Genomic DNA, 10,086 nt, shown 5'->3' with positions numbered 1-10,086 from the left:
TAGCTCAGGCTGTTAAATGCTTAGTCATTCCCATAAGGGTACTCCAGGTTGTTCAGGTTCAAGGATAACTAGACAGAAAGTTGATTACTGTTAGGAGACAGAAGGTTTATTGTTATTGTTATGACGTGTTTAACCATAATCGTAGTCATGTTTTCTTATGTTTAATGAAAGAATAAATCAAATCAAATCAAATCAAATCAATGTTATGACATGTCACTAGAGGTCATGTCAGAATGTTTTAGCTACACACCACATAATCAACAGACATTCACACATTGATTTTCTTCATGCTTTGACTACTGCTATGGCCAGCTGCAAAGCTGGCACCGGGAGACGTCACGGTTTGGCGTTCCTGTGTAGAATGGGGTTAGCCCGAAATTATATAATGTATAGGCCTGTTATGGTTCAGGCCTTTTCATCTTTCAGCTGCCTGCGCGCATGTTGGAGGTGCAAAGACTCCTGAGCGTGTAATGTTAATTTTTACCTGTGATCACTGAATAAATCAGCACTGTTTTGAAGTTACTTGGACTGCCTCGTCTCAGAGTTAATGGTGAAAAGAACTGGGTCCCCAACAGCAGCTTTAAGTTTCTGCCTGTAGGTTGGAATAAGATGGACCATACAGTGATCCAAGAGTCCGAAGGCTGCGCGGGGGACAGAGTGATAGGTATCTTTTATTGTTGTGTAGCAGTGGTCCAGTGTGACTTTGTCCCTGGTGGGACAGGTGACGTGCTGTCTGTATTTGGGCAGTTCGTGGGTGAGATTTGCTCTGTTAAAGTCCCCTAGAACAATGAGTAGAGAGTCGGGATTTTCTAGCTCCATCAATGCAGCATTCTAGATTTGTCCCGTGAACAAAGTATTGCTTTCATATTGTTTACAGTAAATACCTTGATAATGTCACCCCACAAAGCCTGAACCTTTTGATATAATCTCTTCATGGTCACAAGACCTCTGATTCAACTGCTTTTACTTTTGCTCCTCCCATCAACTGACATTCCTGAAAGTTGTTCACCTCTAGTCTTTACTCTTTCTTCCAACTGGGCAGAAGCAGTCCTAAAAAGTAAAACATTTGTCCATGAAACTGATTTCATATAATAGTAATATTGTTTTTTTTTTGTTTAGTTTTGTTTTGTTTTTATAGACTCCTGTGGACTGTGGATATGCCACAGTTAATTCCACGGGATCATAGCCAGACTCCGAGCCTCTATTTGATTGTAATCCATCTCCCTCATCGTAGATCAGCCTTTCAGATTGCTTTGTGCTGTGTTTGACAAGATTAAATCCCTTTTTTCCCTTTGTTACACATGAAGATTGTGCTAGATATTGTGCTTCCTACTGGAGATGTATTTGAACTGCTGCACTACTACATATTATGATGTGGACAAATTAAATCACACCATATCTACTGTACTTATATTTCATACATTGTGACTGTATTTAAAAGCCATTCAAAATGGCAACCTGTCCTCTAAAGTTTACATTTGTCTGAATCTGTGTTAGCCACTTCTGACTCCATATGTTACAGTTAACAGAAGCTCTTATATGGCATGCATAACAGCTGCCACAAGACACTGCCAAGTCATTAAGTCCTTTTACTCGTTAACGAAATGAAACCAAAACTGTTGAGTCAGCTAATTCAGTCTGAGCACCTCGAGTTAGTTGAGCCCTAACAGATGCATACCAGACCAATCAGCAAACAGTGAAGTTGATGATAATGATAACATGGCTTGCCAAATCTCAATACTCCCTAACTTTGTTAGCATCTACTAAGGGAGAAATATGAGAATTGCCAAATATACATTCCAGTTTAAAGATCTGAATCAGCAACCAGTGACAGCCCTGCAGTGATGCATTCATCCACTCAGGTGTAGGAGAGGTTCATGTTATCTATGTAAAGGACAGTATTGTCTTTTTCATAGCTGACAGCTGACATAGGGCTCATGCATTTATTATCTTAATGTTTGTAATGAAAAAAGGAAACAATGTTCTTGAGATAAATGAGCTATTTTGAAATAATTCATCACAGTGCATAGCAGTTGTAGTTTTGCGATGTAGGATGATTTTTTTTTTGTCACTCAGCACAATCAGTGCAACAATTTGATCAATAATATGGAACAACAACTGCATCTACTTGTAGTGTACTGCCATCTTCTCCCATGGGACAGCAAAAATACATATATATTGCCACCAATCTATGTATTTGCATAATACCTCATTATTGAAAGACATTTGTCATATACTGTATTATGTAGAGGCTGTTGAATGCAGGTAGTTGGGCAGAGGAATCAACACCCCACTAGGCAAAATGGCAACGCTGAGATTGGCAAGCATCCCCACAGCTCAAATTCTTGCTCTTTAAGCTCTAACAGAAAAACTTGACTAATTTTATAGTAATTTGAACAGCAGCTGACCTGCATTATGTACGTACATTCATGTGGGGGGAAAAAGCTTGTTGTGTACACACACACACACACTTTTATTCAAGTCTAGAAAAGCATGGATGGATTTTTGACAATGATAGGATCTTTATATACTGTATCTGTTACATTTTCTTTGTGTTTGGACCACAGTGAGGGAAAGAAAGTACATATAAACTAAAAAAAAATTCTTCATACAAACACCAGTTAGCAGTTTAGTAAAAATCTACAAGATTATATTTTGCAGGCCCCATTGCTGTTTATATACAGTATATTCAAATGTAAGACTGCGTAATTTAAAATCATTTAAAAAAGAAAAAACAAAATAAAACAGTTGCCTTTTCTTGTTGGCAAGATAAAGCATTGTGGGATACAGTCAGGTTAACTTTGCAATGATGAACTTGCACAGTAACCGTAAAATAGCGTTTTCAGGGATTTATTGCATATTTGTTGCCACAGGCTATAGTTGCCTGCCGACTTTCTCCTCAACCCGTTCGTCTCACCCAGAAGCCCCAACAGTCACACAAAAGGATTGGCTGAGATTACTGTGTTTCACTGCATCCAAAACGACCTGCCCAGGGGCAGATTTGATTGGCTAAAACAGAGCATTTGTGGATATTCTCCATGTAGGGGAATGAAAGCCCATAGCAGCGCACCAGTGGAGCAGGTTCATAATATATTTATACCTGCAGTCTGTGGAAAATTTATACCTTTACAATTTCCATTTATATGTTGCTTCTTATCTACTCACCTCTGGCTCTGTTTTTCATTTATGTGGGCAGATTTGCTTTTGTGTATTTTTACTATTATCATATTCATGTTCTGCTGCTCACCTTGTGGATAAAAGGTCCAGGGAATTAACAATGGAAGCAGGTGGCAAAAGATAAGAAAGTGACAGTGCTAATAGCAGTCTTTGGAAAAACCTGCCTTTGCTTGATTTCTTTGTTTTTGTTGTGCTGTTTACAGAGTTTTACTTACATGGCTACTGCATCGCCATCTACCGTATAGACAAACCTCGTAAAGTTGAGATGTTAAACGTTGCTAGCTGTTTGGGTGGCACTTTAGTGAAGATCAGTTGGTGTTCTTGCTTCAGACCACTTTTTTTACTGTATTATCTTTGGCTTTCTTGAACACGTATTGCTTGTGTTTCTACTTCAAGAATCCCCTTGTGTGTGGACAAATTTATAACTGACTGAAATCCACTGACACAAAACCAGTCAAAGGATACGATTAACATTTTCTCCTGTCCTCAATAAAGCAGCTGTAGTAAAAAAAAAGAAAAAAGAAAAAAGAAAAGGTCTTTATTAGCCTTTTGTTTACATGAATTATAATCATATGCTGATAAAATCGCTGCACTTTCCTGTTGATTCATAACCTTTATAGCGATCCCACTCTGGGCGCAGTTTCATTGCTAATTGACGTGAGTTGAGGCAGGAACAATTATGAACTGTGTAATCATTGGTCCAATTGGAAATAATGTAGCACATTACTGCATCTTTCTGTTGCCCAGAACCTTGAAGGCACTGGCGGAGTGATTTGCAGCACCATAGCTTTTTGACTGACCTCAAATCCTACAATGGTGAACAATGCTGTAATGGCAATGGAAACCTTCACAGATACAATTGCTTGCTGCCATTATGCACCAGGGCGTCTTTTGCTTTTGTAGAGAAGAGACAAAATTGCTGTGCCATTATCCAACCATTTCTCTCCTCCCCTATCATCTCTTCTTGAATAAAGTTGCCCTGAGAGCATTATGAGAAGGTAATGGAGAAAGATAACCTGCATTGCTTGTCAGGAGTGATGAGCAAAGTGTGTATGTATGTGTTGGTCTTGTCTGTCTATCTACAGAACAGATATAGAGAAATGTATTTGGGCTGGTTCTTGAGCCAGTGATCCAACAGAGATTGAAGGGATTTCCTGTTCTGTGTTGCCTACACAGTCAATGCTCCTACCATCTCTGCTGTCATTTACTTTCGTACTTGACCCTCAGCCTATCCAGATCCCCTCGCACTCTCCTTCTCACCATTCAGTCTTCTTCCCTCCCACAGCACTGCTGTTTTTTCCATCCACAATTCCCTCTCATCATCATGCATCTGTCTGCTTTCCTGACTCCCCAACTCTCAAGCTGTTTTTCTACTCTTTACACCCTTGATTTCACTTGTTTCCTTCCCCCAATTACCACTCTGCCTCCTTTTCATCCCTCCTATTTTTCTTCTTCAGGAGAAGAATGGGTCTGAACATGGAAAGCCCAGAACTGATCAGTCCATTGATTCATGATGTATCCCTCGCTCTGCCCCTCTGAACATCATGAGAAAACGATGTTTATTAATCAAAATATTCCCAATCTTCTTCTAACTCCACCCCCTTTCACTGGCTAATGGAGAGGCTGTTTCTAGGACTTGCCCACTAAGCTGATACTTATGTCTTCCACTGACATTTCTTTAAAGTCTTACCTGTCAGGGTTTTTAACTTCTACATTTCATCACCTCATTCCTTACCCTGTCCACCTCTACTGCCAATTCAGTTCTGGCCTGTACCACTCCCAAAAAGAAAGCATGGAGCTATCACCTATTTATGATGATGCACTCCAGCAGAGTATAGCCACAAAGAGGAGAGTGACATGGACTGTTTATCAGTCATCTGTAGTCTATAGGTCTTAAATTGGGCCTGAATTTTGTATGGAACGATTGCATTATGGGTTCTTCTGAAAAGCTTGAATTTGATTGAAATAGAAAGCAGTGCCTGCTTGCTCTGAAAATACATCACTGCTGATTAGATTATGAAGAACTGCAAGGATGGAAGGGAGGGTGTTTGGAGTGGTGGCAGATATGAGGGTGAAATGCAAGTAAAATGTACTGTGCTCACAGTCAAGTGGGAAGAGAAAAAAAGGAGCAATAAATAGTAGCATGAGAGAAAAAAGAAATTCCTGGATACTCTTGATTTTTCTCTTTCTGCTTGAAGTAACCTCATATTGATATGCTGTTAGCAGGAGTCAAAGGTTCTGCAGTGAAGCAGACCGCCTTTACTATGACAGACAGACAGAATGGATCCATGACATTCCCAGCCACAGGGCTCCCAGGTCTTGCATAATCAATCAGCCATTAATGGAGTAAGTGGCTGTGAAAGGATATTAAATGTTAATTGCTGAATGGTATTGATAACACCCATTGATCTTGTAGATAATCAGTGAAAACAAAGATACATTATATGAGGCTCAGCTCCTTCTACCAGAAGCCAGGGCTAAATGAACATGAATGAGCATATGAAAGAGATTTGCTTTTGTTGTGCTTATCTCTTGGCTGTGCATCCATTAGGGAATATTATACACTAACTCCAACTTTCTAGTATTCAGGATGTCTGGTATTATCTTCTCGCATTATCTTGTAAATTAAGTTTGACAAGCTTTTAAAAAAATCTTTCTATCAGTCAGGTTTCCTTTTAAATAATTCTCTTCTGGCTGAATCCTGTCTGAGGGCAGTATTTTTTAAATTGTCTTTACCTTTTATTGTCGAAACTAACTGCATTCTTAATTATTTTTATAGTCATGCGCCATTCTGCAGTTAAAATGAGCAACAGAGTAGGATAAATACATCCCAGTCTTTATAGAGGTACCAGACAGAATGCAAGGATACAGTACACCAGAGTAGAATTTTGCACTGCAAATTGCTTTTTGTGTGTTAGGTCTGAGTTAATTAACATTGGTGATTATTTTGTCTGATGTGCAGTTAATAAATCCCCTAGCAGTTTTCAGTGTACAAATTCTGCTTGTGACCTCCAGCAGAGCAAACAACTTCTTTCTAGTCATATTCCATTTCTGAATATCCAAATTACATAATTTATGATTTGTTCTTGCACAGTCAAATGTACAGTATTAAAAGCATGTGGTAACTCAGCAGCACAGCTGTGAAAAAGACTGACTGGCCGGCTGAACATGGCAGACTTTCTTAATTTAAATGATACAGTGGTTACATATACATACAGTTTAGTGGTATGCATGAATAAAAATCATATTTATTTACGTGATATTTACTGAAGGAAAAAGTAGAACTTATATTGTTTCCACTGTTACTTTATCCCCTTTCTGCAGTTGTACAACAGCCCCCCATTCAGGAGCAAATGCTGTTTTCTCTCTCAGCAAAAATAAAAATGAATCATGACAAAATGTGGTGAAATTCCTACACCCTTTCAACACACCAAGATGTTCATGGGTTAAGTGAGATACTGAGTGGCAAAAGGATTCAAATAGAATCAGAAAAATAGACAACAGACATGTTCTCTCTAACCTTTGCTCCTTGTGCCTCACTTCCTTTCATCTCAGTTGCTGTCTGCAGTGTCTTTGCTGGGAATGGTTGCTGTCCATAAATTACCTCTTGGGACTAGAGGAAGACAGCAGCATCAGTCATTATACTGTAGATTAACCCCTCAGTAGAGTTTGAGGTCAATCAAAGAGCAAAATAACAATCTGGATGATTCAGGAAGAGTCAAGACATGGTGCTTTTTGTTGTTGTTTGATTGATTGTTTCTGTGTTTGTTTTTGGTGGAATGCATATGTCCATGTGTGTGTGTTGAGGTAGAGTAGGGTAGTTGTGGCTACTCCCAGACCACCTGAGAGGACTTGGCAGCCCCTGGCAAGGTGTCATGTCAGAATGCCTGTTGAATAATGCATGGCCTCAGAGTAGTGGGGCTCTCTAATACCACATGACTGTGAGATACCCCCCTCAGATCAATAACACTTAGAAGCTGCTTTATAATGATGGAGACACTTAAATTCCATCATCGGGCAATTAGTTGAACTCTGCCTCCCATTCCTCACCCCTCCTCTGCTGTTTCTGTGTGGCCACGGCACAGCACTGGGGGCACCCATTTGTTAAGAGTAAGTAATGTGGAGACAGCCTCGCCTTTGATGGAGTTTTTCCCCTGGTTTTGAATTGTCAAAGCAGTCTGCTGTGTTTGAACACCAGAATTGAAGCAGGAGTGTTTTTCTGCTGGGTCCCTTTCAGAGTTGGATGGGAAAGGAGGGAACAAAGTAACATGTAAAGAGAGTGTGAGAAAAGAGGATCGAGTGCCCACTCACTGATTTTTTTTTGTCTTCTTTGACATTTCTTTTCCTCTTTTCCATGCTTCACATCAAAAACATTACACTTATCTATGAATGTGGGTCCTTCTTACACTATAGAGGCCAGTGAGTCAACTTCGAGAGTGAGTCCAGCAGTTAGAAACAGAGTTGAGAGTATGTATTGGTCATTCACACTCACTTGCACATATTCCATTATGTACATAATATACCCCCTTTTCTAGCACCATGCTATGTGGTCTGTGTGAATGCATATATAATGACTGAATGAGCTCTGCAGACAGGAGTACTCTCTGCTCTACTCCACTGGGAGGTTAAGGGTCAGGAAGTGATAATGCAGTTTAAATGTATTAGCATGGGATTTGGAGTTCATTAGATGTTCATTATAGCCTTTGAGTGACATCATTCTCCCAGGGAACAGGAAGACGTGAAATGAGCAGTTTATCATAAACAGTCTGGGGCATTTTTGGTACTATGAAGACAGTGTTATTTTTCTTAAGACATTAAGTACATCTGTTAGGAAGACAGTGAATCTGTTTTAACTGTACATTTGTCTGACCACAAAGAAAGTGAAAGTTGAGGCCCAATACTCTAGGGCCAACACATCTCTTGCTCAAACGAACTAGAAAGGTCTATAAGCCCCCTTTATCCCCCTTCTGCAACATCCTCAACCCCAGCTTCGATCATATTCAGTGTCTGCAAAACCCACTGCTGTCATCTGCAAATAACCACATTTATTAGGTGAGAGCAAGGAGGGGAGAGTACCAGTGTACCCACTTATTTGGACCAGGGTCAACATCTCATTATCATCATCTTCAGTGTTTATTGGTGAGAGGAAGGGGATGAGAGGGGGACAGAGGGACAGTAATCAGAGTCATCCAGAGCTGTGAGTTTCTACAGGGGGTCTCTTCTCTTCACATTTTGGGCCCTGGAGGTCAGCTGAGCTTTTGCCTCCTGTGTCAGACTGGAATTATAGAGTAATGGCATAATTAGTTGGCAAGAAAATTTTGCCCTGGGGATGCACTCTGCTGCTCCATTTGAAGAAGCTGGAGCTTGGTCCTGGCTGTAATTAGGTCTCAATGGGTTCTAATTGTCCTGCGCAGTTTTGGACTTTAAATGGCAGAATTATAATAGAATGGGATCTGCAATAAGGAAAACAGAAGAACTTTCAAGCAGAGTCACATAGGTGTTCTTTTTACTGCACTAAATCCAATTAGGGCCAATATGCATAAGATGTGCATTGTATATGGACAGATTATGAGACAGTGGGGCCCTGGGCACAGACATGTAAAACGCCCCCACCTCTCCTACACTTCTAGGAGCAAGATTCACAGACTGAGCAATCATGTGATTTGTAGTCAGTTTGTGTCTTCTTGTGGTTATTTTGTGTCCCTTTGTAGTTATCTATTAATAGGCATTTTGTTCATTTTTACGCATTGTATTTCTCTTTGTAAACATTTTGCACCTCTTTTTGTAGTTTGATACATTTTTGAAGTTGCTTTGCTGTCTTTGGGGTCTTTTTAGGCATTTTGTCTCTTTGTAGTTGTGTTGCATCTATGTTTTATTGTTTTGGGCCATTTTGGTAGGGCGCCTCTGGCTTAGGAGGTAGAGTGGGTTGTTTCCTTACCCCATGATTAGCGGTTCGATTCCCGGCTTGTCCAGTCAACATGTCGAAGTGTCACTGAGCAGGACACTGAACCCCTAGGTGCTCCCGGTGATAACACTGGTGTGTGAATGTATGAGCATTTGTGAGTGGGAATGGGTGAATGGCCAAGTAGTGTGAAAGCGCTTTGAGTGTGTTGTAAAGTGTAGAAAAGTACTATACAAGTATAAGACCATTTACCATTTGTAGTAGTTTTATAGTCACTGGATTGGCTTTCCAACAGAAAGGTTAAATTTCTTCAGTCCCTTAGCCACCTGACTCTTTGGGCCCCTGAGCCTGTGCTCAGTAGGCCCATTCAGTAATCTGTCCACGATATTGCTCCAAATGTTTCTATAGAAAATAATGTACTATATGTTGACTATATGTTGAAATATCATGTCAGTCAGATGATTAGGAACAGAATAACCTGACTTTCTCTGGATTAGTGCTACAATGATTAACTGATTTGTTGATTAGCAGAAAATGAGTCAAGATACAGTACTTGATTTGATTTGATTTATTTATTCTTTCAAACATGTAACAACAGTCAGTATGTAACCACATATAATTCCAGACATATCCACAAATATATTTTCAATTTGCTTATACCTAGTACATGCTTGAACGGAGTAGGAAGAAGTTAGACTTATCTAGTCCTACCCCCTAACATCATCTTATCATCATTGGTTTGCAAGCAGTATTACTACATGGATACATATTCTACATCCACACTCCCATCTGATTAATCATTAAGCCTGTTCTTGCCCATATCTTGATTGACACATACCTTTATATCTGTGTTTAAACAACAATTTTCTTACTGTTTTTTATGTCTACACTTAAATTATTCCATAGTTTTACTCCACTTATAGAAATACAGAATCTTTTTTTGGTTGTGCGTATAGCATGAATTTTATAATTTAACTGACCCCTTAGATTGTATCCCCCTTCCCTTT

The sequence above is a fragment of the Monopterus albus genome, unplaced genomic scaffold (genome assembly GCF_001952655.1).
Source record: "Monopterus albus unplaced genomic scaffold, M_albus_1.0 scaffold41.1, whole genome shotgun sequence".
In the NCBI taxonomy this organism is placed as follows: Eukaryota; Metazoa; Chordata; class Actinopteri; order Synbranchiformes; family Synbranchidae; genus Monopterus; species Monopterus albus.
The sequence above is the reverse complement of the archived record's forward strand: the minus strand, read 5'-3'. Positions refer to the sequence as shown.